Source organism: Passer montanus, unplaced genomic scaffold (assembly GCF_014805655.1).
Source record: "Passer montanus isolate IOZ18808 unplaced genomic scaffold, ASM1480565v1 scaffold16, whole genome shotgun sequence".
NCBI lineage: Eukaryota > Metazoa > Chordata > Aves > Passeriformes > Passeridae > Passer > Passer montanus.
In genome coordinates, this window is record NW_024363160.1 from 4,180,008 (window position 1) to 4,195,827 (window position 15,820).

General features: G+C 41.3%; 1 protein-coding gene across 1 annotated transcript in view; it reads right to left on the reverse strand.

Annotated features, from left to right (window-relative positions):
• The window catches only part of KCNB2 (potassium voltage-gated channel subfamily B member 2), a 183,352-nt gene extending 167,765 nt beyond the window's left edge, over positions 1-15,587 (reverse strand). The window contains exon 1 of the mRNA XM_039703107.1: positions 15,316-15,587. The gene's annotated coding sequence lies outside the window, so the exon portion shown is untranslated. The remainder of the gene's footprint in view (positions 1-15,315) is intronic.
• Positions 15,588-15,820: the final 233 nt, after the last annotated feature.

Here is a 15,820-nt window from a genome sequence, read left to right on the forward strand (position 1 = left end):
AACTGACCAGTAATACATGTTTTACAGGCAAGGGCTGTGCATACAGTTCTCTGGATCCTCTGCAAGGCTCTTCTCTGCCCCACTGTTCACCTGTTACATTGCTGCAGACACGACTGCACGACAGCAATCAGCGACCTCAGTTTCAGTAATCAAGTGATTACTGAAAAACAAGTGCACTTCAAAACAAGTGCACCCTCACTCACTGTGCCCAGTGCTCCAGTGAACTCTGAAGTGCAGCTGCTTGTCACTAAATGTAGAATATCAGGAAGGAAACCCACCCACCAGCTCTACTGCTGCCAACTGTCAGACACAGTGCTTCAATATTAACCTAGCAATGGCAGCATGGCCCAAAGAATGCTTACACAAGGCTTCTGTTCCAAACTTGGAAAGTCCTCCTCAGTAATTCCCACAGCTGACATCTCCTCCTCCTGTTATCAGCAAATCAACAATTCAACAATCTGGTTTTTTGTTCTTAATTTGCTTGTTTTGTTTTGCTTGAAGTTAAATAAATCCAGCAAATAAAAGAATTTGAAGTGTACAAGAATTTGATCCTCTTTGCAGAGTAAAGCATGAAAGTTGTGCTGGGAGGGATTGTTACTTATAAATACATCAGGAGTAAACACCTGGGAGGGGTTTGAACTATTTGTACTGAAGTACCAGCTGGCACAAGAACAAATGGGTACAAACTCATCATGAGAAAAGGCAGAAATTTGAAAGAAAATTAGAAGGTCACATAGACCAGATCAGATCCAGAGCAGTGAGGACTTAGAATAATCCTTTACTAGAAGTATCAGGAAAAACAAAGAATAATTCCAGTGTGTCATCTGACATGCCCATGACAGTATTGACTCTGTTGCTGGTATAAAATCAAAATGGCTACGTTTCATTATAGCCAAACTTTAAAAGTTCCTCCGCCAATAGATAAAATAAGACTCAGGCAACTACAGTCCAGGTGTGACTATCATGTCCAAAAACATCAGAAAAGAGCAAAATTACTTATGAGAGAAATTCTTACATCTAAAGATTTAAGATCTAAGATTTAAAGGTTTTTCTTTTTGTTTTGTTTGGTGCATAAGCTAAATTATGGCAACAGCCCAGAACACCATCATTTCAGTTACCAATTTCACAGTCAAGCTGAACTTCAAAACTGTAAGGGTCCAAATATTCTGCATCTTCCCATACTGCCTCCAGCACTGCATTGTGAAGATCCCTCCTCATCTCCCAGCGCAACCCAGAGCACTTCTGTGCCTAATTACATAAGGGCTTAAGCCTGTAACATTTACTGTCATTCACAAAAATGATTATCTGATAACTTCACTTTCAAAGATAAATATCCTACCAAAATCAAACCCCCAGCATCAGTAGGTTTGCATAATATACATCCCTTTCTTTTGTGTTTGTTTTTTTTTTTTTTTTCTCTTGACCTTAGACTGATTTTTTTTCTCTGGTTTTACCCTCCTCCTCATTGCCTTATATGCAAGGGGATGATGGTGAGACTTCTGAGAAGTGGGGGACTCCAATCCTTGCAAGATCTCCTCATTTAAGCATTTCCTAGTGATTTGTGATGCACTTATCAGTCTTCTGGCATACAGACAGCTACACAAAGAGTAAACAGTTACGAGAGGATATTTCTATACAGAAGAAATATTTGCAAACTGTATTTTTTAAAAAATCCTTTTCGGTTTTAATGCACTATGATATTTCTCCTTTAAACTTAAGAAAACAAAAGAATTTAAGAAATTCATAAAGAGGTTCTGTTAACCTTCATGAAATCAGTTAAGTCTTCATACATTTCCTAGAGAGGTTCACTAGTTTATTCACTATTGTATCTCAGGGATTTATTTTTCTGTTTTTAAAATGAAAATGTGCACCCTGTTATTAGCAACATCAAGTAAAAACACAATAGAGATCAAGCATCTCATCTGTTTAATCTTAAGTTAACTATATCCTTATTTATTTTTCTGATTGCAGAAACAAAAGATTAACAAGACCGTGTATTGTTTTAACTCTTCTGCAGTGTAGTTACCAGACATATTTTTCAAACAATGCAAATACTCTAGTGTCACCATGACTGGTCCAAAGCTGATAAAACATTTTTTGATTTTTCCGTATAATTATTGGTTTCATTTTCCTACTTGAGGAAATGTGGCTTTTCTAAAAAACTTCAAAAATCCTGGTGGTCACACTGAAGTCAGCAGTGAAACACTATTAAGTTTAGTGTTGAGAGTGTGCTATATACATGTGTATATATATATATGTATATATACATGTACCAAGGGATGAACTACCATTCACATCATGCAGCATTCTGAAAAGATAAAAAAAGCACATTTTCCCAAGAAGAATCTTGAACCTTGAGGATGATTTTTTGCCTTTTTTACAGAGCTCTTGTCATTGAAATATATAATGAAGAATGAGAATGTATAACTTAAAAATAAAGAAATTAATTTGTTTTGTTTCCTTCACAAATGCTTTCCTTCCCACCTTCTTTCATTATTCATACCTTCTTTAGTTCTCCAATGATAATTTTTAAAAAATCTATTCCTGTGCAGCTTTTCCCCAAACCTTGGCTAAAAAGCCTGGTTTTAACTGTGCCTTTAACAAAAACATAATCAATGGCCTCTACTTTCAGAATCATAGGCTTCCTTTAACATCTTCACAGTCCTCCTTTGGGCACTGCTATAGCTTTATATTATTATATTGTGGCATCCAAAACTGCCCCCAGCACTCAAGGTGAGGTTGCCCCAGTGCAGAGCAGAGCAGGACAATCCCCTCCCTTGCCTGGCTGGCCATGCTGTTCCTGATACCCCCAGGACAGGCTTGGCCCTCCTGGCTGCCAGGGCACTGCTGACTCAGAGTCAACTTGCCATCGACCAGGGCCCCCAGGTCCCTTTCTCTGGCACTGCTTTCCAGCCTCTCATTCCCCACACTGCACATCGATCCAGAGTTGTCCCACCCAGATGGAGAACCTGGGCACTAACACCTGCCAACTTGCTTAGTACCCCTTCCAGTCCTGCATCCAAGTCATTTATGAAGATGTTGAAGAGCACAGGGCTGAGGACGGAGCCCTGCAGAACCCCACCAGTGACAGGTCAGTCTGATGTCATCCCATTCACTACAACCCTTTGTGCCTGACTCATGAGCCAGCTGCTCACCTATCCCATGATGTGTTTATCCAGCTGTGTCCTGGACATCTTACCCAGAAGGATCCTGTGAGAGACAGTACCAAAAGCCTTTCTGAAATCCAAAAAAGGTTACACCCAGCGCTCTCCCCCTATCAACTATGTGGGTTACGTTGTCAAAAAAGGAAATCGCCATTAGGTTACTGTATAACATTTCTAACTTGAATCCACATTATCAATTTAATACAAAATCACCAGATCTTTCATCAAAACAAAATTATACAAGTGAAGTTACTTTACAGTTCATTAAATTACCTTTCTGAATTTTAGCTACTGTAACTAACTCAGAAGACTTTTTTTTTTCATAATAAGGCTTAAAATACATTTCAGCTTGGCTTATTGCCATAACCTTCAGGCTGTGTGCAATTCCACCATGCACCTTGTCCACCAGGGGCTAGTAATAAATGTAACTATCACTCGGGAGACAGGCAAAGCCATCCTGGCACTCACCAGCACTCTTAGCAATTGGTAGAGAAAAACACAAATTCAACGTAAGAGCAAGTCTTGATAAACCCTGCATTCTTCCTGTGCAATAACAAAAATACTTTGTAGCAAAATACCTGTAATATTACATAAAACTCTTCAAATCAAAGTCAATTCTTTGCATTAAATAAAAATGAAAACTTCAAAGACTACAACTCGAAAAGCTAGGGAAAGCCAGAAGGAAGGTTAAGTGCCCTCCCCCGCACCACAGACATGCAGCTTTTAATGGTGTGGCTCTCACATCAATCCCTTCTTCTTCACATGAACGGGTAATTATTTGCCATTTCTTTTCATCTTTCTCATTCAGAATTTGGCCTCTGATGTTATTCAGCATTTCCTGCTGCAAGGCCTACATTACACACAAAGTGCTGAATTTCCCTCAGGGAGCTCTCCCTGTCCTACCCAAGCACTTCCAGGGTATCCCAGACTCCCCTTCAGTAGGAGGCCATTATTACCATTGCTTTATAGAAATGAAGGTCATAGACGCCTGAGGTATCCAACAATTTTGGTTGCTCAGATTGAGATAGCTGCTTTTTAGAGTCCTTAGCATTTTCAGCCCATTTGATGGGCATGCCTACAGGGCCAGATTAAACCCTCAGGCTGAGGAACCCAGTTATCTGTGCTGTCACGTTGCCGGAACAGCGCCTGCCAGGGCATGCTTAGGACTCTCCCAAGTCATTTGCAAGGATGGCTGGAGAGTCCATGCTTCAAGGTCTGCTCCTAGTAAGTGGTTTGTTCACAGCCATCACAGGGAGGTTGCTGTGCTGAGCAGCGCCAGCCCCTTCCATGGATTCCATGCACAAGACCTCTCTTCCAAAAGTATTCACATCCCAGCCACTCTTGAATGCCTTAAACATCTCTCCCAATCTTTGTCATACAAATTTTGTCAAAGAAGATGGAGAAGTTACAGTACATAAGCACACTTCACTGCTGGAGCTTGTCCTGCATTTAAAACAGTGAGGAAAAAAGTATGTATGGTACCTAAGAAGGGCTTGTACTGTAAGGACCCCAGGAAAAGTGAAGATTTCGCTTTCTTCTGACTTTTAAGGGACAAACTTCTACCATTTTTCTCAGAAGATGTCTTTTTGTCAAAATTTGTCAAATTGTTTTCAATAAAAGATTTTATTAATTAATTTCCTTGCTTTAAAAACAAATTGAAGAGTTTTTCACAATTTGCTGGAAGTGTCTTCAACATTTTAAAACAGAATCTGGTTCTAGATGTACCAATACTTAATTATTTTTTTTAAAGTTCAAGAAAGCTCTGGATTAAAAAGGAGAGATTGTGAAGTTATTAAACATTAAGCAAATTATTAAATGGGTGATCCCATTCAAAGTATTTATTTTCAGGTCTGAAGAGTCTAAGATCAATGTGCTGGATTTCTTCATGTGCAAAAACTGCTCCAAAAATCAAGAAAGATCTGGGGAGACGATTGTTGCATTTACTAGTTTAGCTGTTAAAACTGACTTAAAGCTTAAGAACTTCAGTCTGTATTTAATGCAGGTATGTAACACTTTCTGGGAAAACTAGCTTTAGATTTTGTAGGTGTAATGTCAGGGGAATTCAGAGCGGACATTAGGAAAAAGTTCTTCACCCAGAGGATGGTTGGGCACTGGAACAGAGTCCCCAGAGAAGGGGTCATGACACCAAGCTTTTGAGAGTTCAAGGAGCATCTGGTCCATGTTTTCAGTCATATGATTTAGATTTTAGTTTCAGGTAATCCTGTGAGGAGCAGGGAGTTGAACTCAAAGATCCTTATGATCCCTTCTAGCTGGAGAACTGGAGGTACTCTGTGATTAAAAAAAAAACCTTAGAAAACCTGTGCTCACCTCAGCATCTGACTCTTAAAGCCTACAACCTGGGATCCAGCAAGTTAGCCAAGAAAAAATAAAGCAAAACCTCCATGTTTTCAGTCATATGGTTTAGATTTTAGTTTCAGGTAATCCTGTGAGGAGCAGGGAGTTGAACTCAAAGATCCTTATGATCCCTTCTAGCTGGAGAACTGGAGGTACTCTGTGATTAAAAAAAAAACCTTAGAAAACCTGTGCTCACCTCAGCATCTGACTCTTAAAGCCTACAACCTGGGATCCAGCAAGTTAGCCAAGAAAAAATAAAGCAAAACCAATACATGTTTACTGAGCAAACACATTTTTGCTAACTTATTTGTTTGTACGATTCTTCTTTTCTTTCAGTGTCTGCTTTGCTGTAATCTCTCTGCTGCCACATCTTAGCTCTCAAATGTCTGCTCTTTGTTTCAAAATATGAAGATCTTCAGTTTCTTAATGGTGTGCTGTGGGATCTTTTTACTAGAATTTTCCCTTAATTTCAGTTTTTAAAAAGATGGCTGAGGTGATAGCTAAAACTCTGCATAAAAGCATCCCGCTCAAATGCGTTGTTCGTTATTTCCATTTCCCACCCTTAGAGAAGTCACATCTCATATAGTTAAGGATTGGCAAGCTGAATGCGGGAAGTGTCAGGAAACATGTCAAAGTATTCCTGAGCATCCTTTGTATGTCTCAGATTCATATCTATATGCAGGAACACATGCATGTGTGCACAGGAGAGAAGTATCGGAGCTTTGATTATCCAAATTGCTGGTGACAGCTCTTGGCACAAGTCCTCAGGGGCTTCAGTGGGTGAAACCATTTGAAGCAACATGGTCTGAGGGGGAAAAGATGGAGCCTTAGCCTCTCTCCCCTGCTCCCCTGTGGCACAGCTTCTCTGTGAGCAATGGCTGGCTCTTGCCAGACTACAGACATGGGCAGAGCTGTTACTGGAGAGCTGAGTCTTTCCATGAACTAAGACCAAATCCCACCTGTTGCTTTGACTGCTCTGTTAACAGCTACGGATGAGTTGTCCTATGAAAAGTAAGATTTCGCTTTGAGCGCAAATACCGCAAAATCAACTCTTGGGGCTATGGCTAACTGGTCTGAAATGATGATTATTTCTATTTCATAATAGACCTCACAGGTTATTTATTTCTGGTATGTGAAAATTTAAACTTCGGCAGCACAAAGTCTTGGAGCTCTGCAGGAAAAAAATAAAAAAAGATGAGGCCTTTTATAGATGAATTTTTCAGATTGACTAAATCAGTCTGTCTGCTAACTCTCTGTTCTCACCATCTTGAGCACAGAGGTGTCTTTTAGATGGATGAGCTGAACTTCACCAAGGAGCAGCAGACTCTGAGACTCTACATATTCCCTAGGAGCCTTGGATAAGAAAACCCAGACAGAAATAGGTAAGGTGACAGAAGAGAGAAAAAGAGGGAAAGCATAAATGATAAAATGTTTTTAAAGTCTTGCAGTCACACAAGCCTGGCAGTTTTGGCTTATCTGAGTTTTCTAACTACCCCAACAGCACTTGTAATCATTTACTGAAGCTCTTATGCAAGGTAAAGCCACGTGGGTGGGCTCTAGACACACTCCAGGGGATGCAGACTGCTTTACAAAAAGCTAAATGCTCTTGAGTGCATTCAGGGTAATTTTACCTCAAGTCTCATGGAATTTAGGGCCCAAGTGGTCTTTTTGAGTAGTACCTCTTCACAAGTCTGTATCTGGGCACTGGGACTGTAGCATCCCCTCAGCCTGCACTGGGTCTCAAGACAGCACTGAACATGGCTTTGTAGCCCATCCAGTGCTGAATCAAGATCCCCACCAAACGTTATTACAGATCAGCTCCAATTCTCTCTTTCCTTACTAGCAGCTCTGCTGTTGGTGCTTGTGACAAGTGTGGCTATATGATCCTTACAAACAATTCTGATGCATTCCTGCTCAGTTTACAAAAATCTTTCAATTTCCATTGCAGGTTGAAACATTTCTCATTTAGGATGCAGTTGTTGGTCATGTCTGCACTTTACTGTTCATGTTTACAATTGGTTGCTAAGGGCTGTTACTGCTTTTGCCAAAGATACTGTCTTTCACTGCTTATTTAGCCTTCCCTGGAAGCTTCTGAGGAGATGAGCTGTCACAGAGAAGTACAAGGCCAAATGGCAGATCATTTTCTTTAATGTCAAACAACCTGATATTAAAGAAATGTGATTATGTAAGGTCCTCATGTCAGGTCTAAATCAGACTACATATTTATATCCCAACTAGCACTCTGGATCCACAGGTTTGATTGGTGCTTCCATAGAATTCTTTGAGAGTCTACAGATGTTACATGTGCAGGATACACTAATAATAGCAAATACATTAATATTAATAAATTAGAGCTTTGAGTTGCAATTTATCCGTCCACTACTTGATTTTCTCTTCTAATTGCATTGCAGTGCATTAAGATGATGGAGGAGATTGTCAACACACCATTTGTTCTTTCAGGAGGCACAAAAGTAATCAGTTGTCCTAAAGCAATTCGTTTTGGGGTTATTCTAAATATGTTAGCTTCTCTAACCCTTCAATCTTCCACTGCTCCCTGCCAATAATAGTGCTGCCAAGTAGCTGAAAGCAGTGAAGAACTTCACAGATGTCTTTTTGTTCTTCTGAAGAAAAGCCTGCACAGTGTAGTAATGAATGATGATTCTAGGTTTCTAGGCAGGGAACTATTACACAGCATATAATATTCTCCTATATACATAGAGAATGATGTCTGAAGCAATGAGGCACATCATATAGAAGAGTCAGATTTTATCCCTCTTTGAACGAAATTACACCCAAAATTTTGGATGCTGTATTTTGGTCAGAATCCTGGTATACTGTTGAGTTTTCTAACAAAGAAAAAACATGCAATGCCACCATCCCAAATCTACAATTAAGGAAAGCACAGTTGTATTCCTAAGTGACTTTGGAAATTAAAACATTTACGTTCAATTGCTGCTTCTGTCAAAATTTCCTTTTCAACCATTTCTAACAGGACTGTTCCCTGATTCAATCAGGGTAGGCCTAAACCTACCTGGACCACAGACAGGAAGAAACTTGGCCAAAGAATACAGTTTGAGAGTTGCAGATTTACTCAAGAGACATTTATCTCAATCAATCAGGAGCCTCTCTCAAACTCTTATTGTTGGTGCTTTACAGAAGCACTGAAGGCAGAACAAAGGAATGAGTCAAGGCCTTGGTTTTTGGGAGACTCAATTTTTGACAAATTTTGTACAAAGTGCCTTTGTACATACATAGCTGAAAATATCCCCGAGGTCACAGCATCAGCAAGTCTTTACAGAAGGCTTTTATCATTAAAAATTAAGACAAATTTCCATCTAATCTTGATCTGAAGAATCCAACCCTTCAACATTTTGATGTCTTCAACTATAGGATGCCTTGGAAAAACATCCCAAACTACTACTACAAACTGCTGTGCAAGGCTAGGGCAACCCAAAGTCTTATTTTGCCTATCTGAGAAAAGCAGTCACCCAGACAACATAAAACTTTGCTTCCTGACCTTATCTAAGACCTTATCAGCTTTGGTTCCACATAATGCACAAAGATACAGTTGATCTGTGGGTCAGTAAGGAGAAGCTGTTCTTAGGAACTCCAGTTTAACACTGTAGAGAAGGATCTACACTGACTTTTAGTCCTACCTGATACCAAGAGTATCAATATTTTTTGACCCTCAAATTGACCTGACAATAGAAAAAAGGTGAGGACTCACTATCATGCACAACCCTAGCTACTGTTACTATAATTCTGAAATCAAGACAGGCTAAAAGGAACACTTTTATAAAACTGCCACTATAAATTAATTTATTTACTTCTATCAAGCCAAAATGTATTTTTAAAAGCCACAGCATCCTCTTAAAAAATGTGCTTCATCAGAGCCATTAGTTCAGGGTTTCTAATATTAAACACACAAGTCCCAAGTTCAAAGAAGGGTGTGGGAACCTCTAAGACAGGATCAACACGATACTTCACAGTCAGGAAGAAGATGCTCTTAACTCCCATCCAGGCCCAATGCGTAAGCAGGATCAAAAGGGACACAACCCACCCACATGATATTCTAAGTCTGGAGACCTCCTCTTACAAGAGGTATGTAAAATAGTCCTTCAAAAGAATTGAACAAGTTTCTGCTTTTTCCAAATCCACCATAAGGTGGTGGCCTTTGTTCCACCTTGATGTCATTGCTTGGTCATTAAACATTCACTGAAGGACCAGGTTCATCCCTGGTGATTCAAACCTGTGGTTTATCTCTTCCAGGCTCCTGCTGCTATCAGTAATTCCCAGGACAGCTGCAGTGATGGAGACCATCCCCATTCCTACTGAAAAGAATGAGGCAGCCTGTGCTTGAAAGACAACAGACATGAATTAATCTATAACTGAAGGGTGTGACCAGTCCTTTGGTGGGTGGTAATCTTGGATTGCAAGAAGTGAAACATTTATTTGCATCATGTTAATCAATGAAAGGCCTAAAAGCTCAATTTTTCTCCATCAGTACCCAAACTGAGGAAAAGTGAGATATTTTTTGCTTCTACCTGGGTTATCTACAAACATGTTGAAGTGGCTAAACACTCTCATCCCTTCTTCAGTTCAAAAGGAGCAGAAGCACTGCTAATGCCACTTTAATGACATGCCTAAATAAGGACCAAAGTGACTATCAGTAGCCAGGCTAGTCCTGAGAAAAAATTCAAGTAGTATAAAACTTACCCAGTTAAGAGGTTTGCTCTATGTCAGCAATAATAAGAAAGAAGAAAGCACAAAAGGAAATATTCCAGAAGGCAAGACCTTCCAGACAGCACTCCTGTCAAGGTAGAGAGACTCTGTGCTGTTAATCTCACCAACCACTGGAAAAGCACGTTCAATACTGTCATTCACAGTTGTGTGATTTCAAGGCTAATTAAGCCTATTCACTGTTTTCAGTCTGCTTAAATACATTAGTGGGATTCTTCTAGCTTCTGCAGCTTGCCAGCACTTTCTGCTCAAACTGTCTCAGAATGTCTCTCGTATATGCAAATTTACACTGAATGAATGGCTGTAAATTATAGCAGGATTATTCTGCCATTGAGAGTACATCCACCTGAGACGAGGTCAACAACCTTGTAGGTAACTAAATCCCCATACCTTAAGAGGGCAAATGACACAACTGAAACTCTGTAAAAAGAAACATGGCTTCATTTTGAGTTCTTGCATTTGATTGCAATTTTTATCTCTATACATATTGAAAATACAGCTAATTTTCTAAAAGTTAACTATTGATGAGGTACCATGAAATATTACTTTATGAACTGCCCTATTAATGCTCTGAGGCAAATTTATTCTGTATCTGGACTGTACTGCCATAACTGATTTCTATTTCTTAACTTGTTAGGCAGTCAGGGGGAGAAGCTCATCTCCAGTGTCATCAAAGAAGATTACGTTTGAGAGCTTTGTTCAGTTAATTATCAGCACAGCTTTGCATTCATTTCCTGGTAATGTGGTTTTACCTGAAGGGCTGACATTATTTCCTAACAAGCTAGTACCTGGATATGATGGCAGCAAGAACACCACCTCGCAATAGCAAAGTGATTTCCTAGTAAGAAACACTTTTCTAGGGGTAACAAAAACCTAGGGGCTTATGCATCACGTGCCAGTGCTGTGGTAAGAGAGCTGTTCAGCCCCTCTGCCTTGGCTCGGGCTGTAAATGCCCTCACACAATTTTACAGTGCCCTGTGCTCCCCTCTCATGGTACTGTGAGGGGTAAATTGGTCACTTGCCATTGCTCCTTGTCAAGAGTTCAGCTGCTGTTCATCGCAGCCTACTCCTAAATGCTCAGAGCTGCATTATGCCAGCATTACATATATTATTTATTAGCTAATAGATTGTTGTTCTGACTCTCTTGCTGGTGCCAGCAGTGATGCTACTGACTACTCTTTATAGTCATCCAGAGAAGGAATAGGGATGTACAGAATCCAGACACCTAAGTCACAGCTGATCTATCATTATGGCTAAATATATATTTCTTGCATTAGAAACAAATAAATTCAAAACCCCACTGATTTTAGTGGCCTGAGACTTTTCTTTTGCTGTTTCCCTATTGTTCATACCATAATCCAGGAAGAAGTGCCTTCAAAATAATATCCATTATTTTCTGAATGTGCAGTTAACATCATCATACTTTCATGCTTGTGAAAAAAAAAAAAGTCATTTAAAACACTCATACTTTAAGAAGTTCATTCATTAAGAAACTCCATTCCTCCATCCAGACTTGGAAGAAGGAATGTATTGCATGGCAAACAAGTGAAAACTTAGGAAGATGCCAATGTGTAACTTGTGCTGAAATTTTTGCACATGCTGTAGCAAGCACTGGGATGGAGAAAAGGCAAAATAGCCTTTGCTGTCCTTACAGATTTTTATGAAGAATACAGGCAGGTTTAAGCCTAATAGATTTTAAATATCTTGACTGATGCATACTCTCCTAAGGCTTTTATGGTATGTAGTGGTCTGAGAAGCTATACCAGGACTGACTTTGTATAGTAACCAAGATAAGAAACCTACAAGTTCTGTTCAATAAACACTTGAGTTTTTAAGCTACTCTGTTCATTTTTTTTTAAATTTAGCCATATATGTGCATTTTACTTAGACTTTATTTGAGCGTGACTGAGCAAAGTATATATTATAGCATGCAATATGATACCTCTTTTAGCATAATAGTGAAGAAAAAATTCAAAATAATTAAATTCTTTCCATATATTTTCCATATAGCCAGAGAATTATAGAGTAAAAAACATATGAAGCTATCGGATTGCACAAAAATCTACATTTACAATAGGATTACATCTACTCTGTAATGTCCTAAGCAATTTCTTTGCACATTAGCCCATAGAACACTGTTGCATATCTTAAAAAAATCTCTGCAATTTAATATTGGAAAATTTATTTTGGTTTCAAGTTAATATTCTTGTTACAAAGTAAACACACATTTCTCCCTACTACAATGTGAGTTAAAACAACATATTTCAAAGATCTATTATAAAATCCAAGGAATCAAATACTCAGTTCCACTACTCCAGCAATAACCACAACAAAAAGATGCCCACAACAGATGGGAAATCAAAAATATTTTCTCTTGGGATGCTCATATCCTATGACTAGAAACAGCAAAACACAAGAAAGTAAACTACAGCCTGTTTTCTATCATGCATTCATTATAATGTTTATTTCATAATATTGTTTAATATCAATGTTTATTTTATATTTATGTTTATAATGTTCAGACACCTCTTAGGTAAAAAACCCTTATTCCTAAAGACGATAAAAACTTACTGTAGCAATATTAGACAAACATGTATAGTCCCTTCAGAGGCAATCATTGCTTAATTCCAAGAGCTGTGAGCATTGCTGGGTCAGAAGACATTATGCAATAACATGATGAATTAATAGAATTGACCCCTGAAAACATCCAAAAATTCATTTTTAGGCTGCATGTATGTCTACTGAGGTAAAGCTGAAGTGAAGTGGAGTACAACTTTAATCTCTTCCCCTTCTGGCTCCCATCTCTTCCTGTGGGGAGCAGCAGGTCTGCACTCTGGTAGAGCAGACACCTTCAGGAGGGTCTGCAGTGGAATCCCAGTGCACTGACATACTTCCAGTCACTGCCCCCTTCACCAGATATCTCAGCTTGCATTCCTCCTCTGAGCTGAGACCAGACAGACCTTCCCCAATGTCTGTTTATATCATGACAGACGGAGTAAAACACTGACTGAAATATCCTTCAGCAGGTAGCTTTAAATACAGTAGCATCATAGAATATATTTTACCTGCACATGAAACTCAAGGAAGTCACATAAGATCAAGATTTTTTTCTGAAAGTGACAGTAGCAAACTGTTTGGCAAAATCCCAACTGTTGGCAAGAAAGCTATTGCAAATCTTGACCTCTTGCCTTGCTTTGAATGGCAAGCCAGAATCTGCCAATTAACTTTCACTTAGAAAAAAAAAGGCTGAGTATTAATAGATTTATGTGATATGGCATTGTTAAGGCAATGGGACATTTCAAAATGCTGAAGCAAATGGAGATGCTCAGGCTGAAGCGTGCTGCTCTGAACAGCACCTCTCCCTCATCTTGAGCTGAAGATGTTTTACTGTCTGCGTACGTCTGAGTGAGGGCAACCTGCTGAGCCCCACCGACAGCATCCAGCCGAGAAGGGAGGCAAGAGAAATTCAAATGCTGTGGTTAGAGCAGCCTGCAGAAACACTCATTGGAAAATAAAAAAAAAAAATTACAAGCCAGCTGCAAGTTCCACTAATGCTGAACGAAGTGAGAGTTTATCAGTTGTATCAGATTTATCAGCTGTTTGAACGGAATAGACAGAGGTGCTAAGAACCAGAAACAAACTATTTTTTTCTGTACTGCATCTTATCTCTCTGGGAAAGACTCCAGAGTTTTGCTAGCACATCTTGGTGATCAGAGAACAAACAAATCCCATAAGTGGCATGTACTCACTGACCCTGCTCCCCTGAAAGTTTCTACTAAAACTCCCTGGAGGATCGTGTCCCAGGCTTGGCAGAATGTTCAGTTTTGCAGCCCTTGCCCAGCCTCTAAGGCTTGGTGCTAGCTCTGCTCTGAGTTGGACAGACTCGCCAGCTGAGCAAACTTGAACTCTAGGTGGTTTTAACGCAAAATGTTATCAGGCTTTTCTCCCTCCCAATCCTGCCCAGTCTCGCTGCTATTCTTCCTCCTCTAAACCAATCCTGGCACCTCCTCAGAGCTCCAGGACAGGGTCACTGAAATCCTTTGCTTAGGTGTCCTTTTAATAGCAAGGTCTTGATGACTATGTAATTGCTAAGGAACGTTGTCTCCACCTGATGCTATGGACACTTCCTTTTTTACACAAACATTGAAAAAGTAACAATTTTGGCAGTGTTGCTACAGCCAGTCTTTTCTGCACCGGATTAAAATGTCCAAGAAACTGCATATATAATAACTGCCTATTGTATCTTAATCATTATGTAACTTGAATTGAATGAAGTCCAAACCCTACTATAAATATGGACAGTACATACATAGGGTATAAACAAAGGTCTACCTTCACCCAGGCAGTGAAATTCTGATAGAAGAAACACACTGAATGGTTTGTAAAAGCCATGTAGCCAATGAACATGCCTATTCATAAAGACATTTAGGTTCTTAAATGCAGGGGCCAGCATGCTACCTACCTACAGAAAGCATATATGACAGTGTGTTTTAGACTACCACAATGTATTTTCTTCTGTAGAGGAGATTTTTCAGTCCCCGGGTGGATGGGATAATTCCAACGACAGCTACCGAGAAGGCTGAGGTTTTGTATCATCAGGTTTCCACAAGCACTGTTAGAGCATCGGAAACAAATGACGAGCCTTTATCGGTAGAGCTCACCCACGGCAGGAGGCAGAATACTACGAAATGTCATTCCCTCCCTCCCTTTAGCAGCTCTGAAGGAACAAAAACACAAGCCACGGTTTCCAAAGCGCTCCAGGGTGAGGGTTCTGTTATGCAGCCTCAGACCGACCCAGGCGGCCGGGGAGAGCCCCCCGCGTCCGTCCCGCCCCGCCGATCGTGCCCCCTCCCCGGGGGCGCTCCCCGCGCCCGGGGCACCCCGGGGCTCCCCGCGGCAGCGCCGCGCTCCCGGCCCGCCCGGGCGCCCGCCGGCAGCTCTCGCCTCCCCTGACAGTCCCATCGGGGCGGGAGCTGGGGATGACTCGGGCTCTCAAATAAATACAAATAAAAGCAAAAGGCAGCCCTCGGCGGAAGAGGGATGCCCTCCCGCTTACCTTGCTCCGCGGGCGCCCGGGGCGCCGCCGGGGGCTGCAGGAGGGATTCCCCAGCGCTGGCAGGGGCTGCTCGGGCTTCCCCGGGCACTGCGCGGCCGCCAAAGCCACGGCGAGGGATTTGTTTTGGTCGCTCCTTCCCGGGGAGGGTTTTCCTCTACATTCCCGGCTCCACATCACCGCCTCTCCCGGCACGGAGAGGGCTGGGGGTGGAAAAACCACGGCAAAGGCATCTCCCTCCTACCCGCGGAGATGAAAACCCGCCGGAGCAGCCGCGCGGGGAGCGGCTGGGGTGTCGGGCGGAGGACGGGGGGACGCCCCGCGCGCACCCCGCGCACCGCCCCGCGCGCGCTGCGCGCCCCCCGCGCCGCAGACAAAGGGGACACGTCCCCCCGCAGCCTGCCCGGGCAGGGGATCCGCGCCCAGGGACAGCAGCCACGCACAGACACCAGTGCCACGGGCGGGGTGCGCACACTCACACACACACACACAGAGAGTCTCACACACA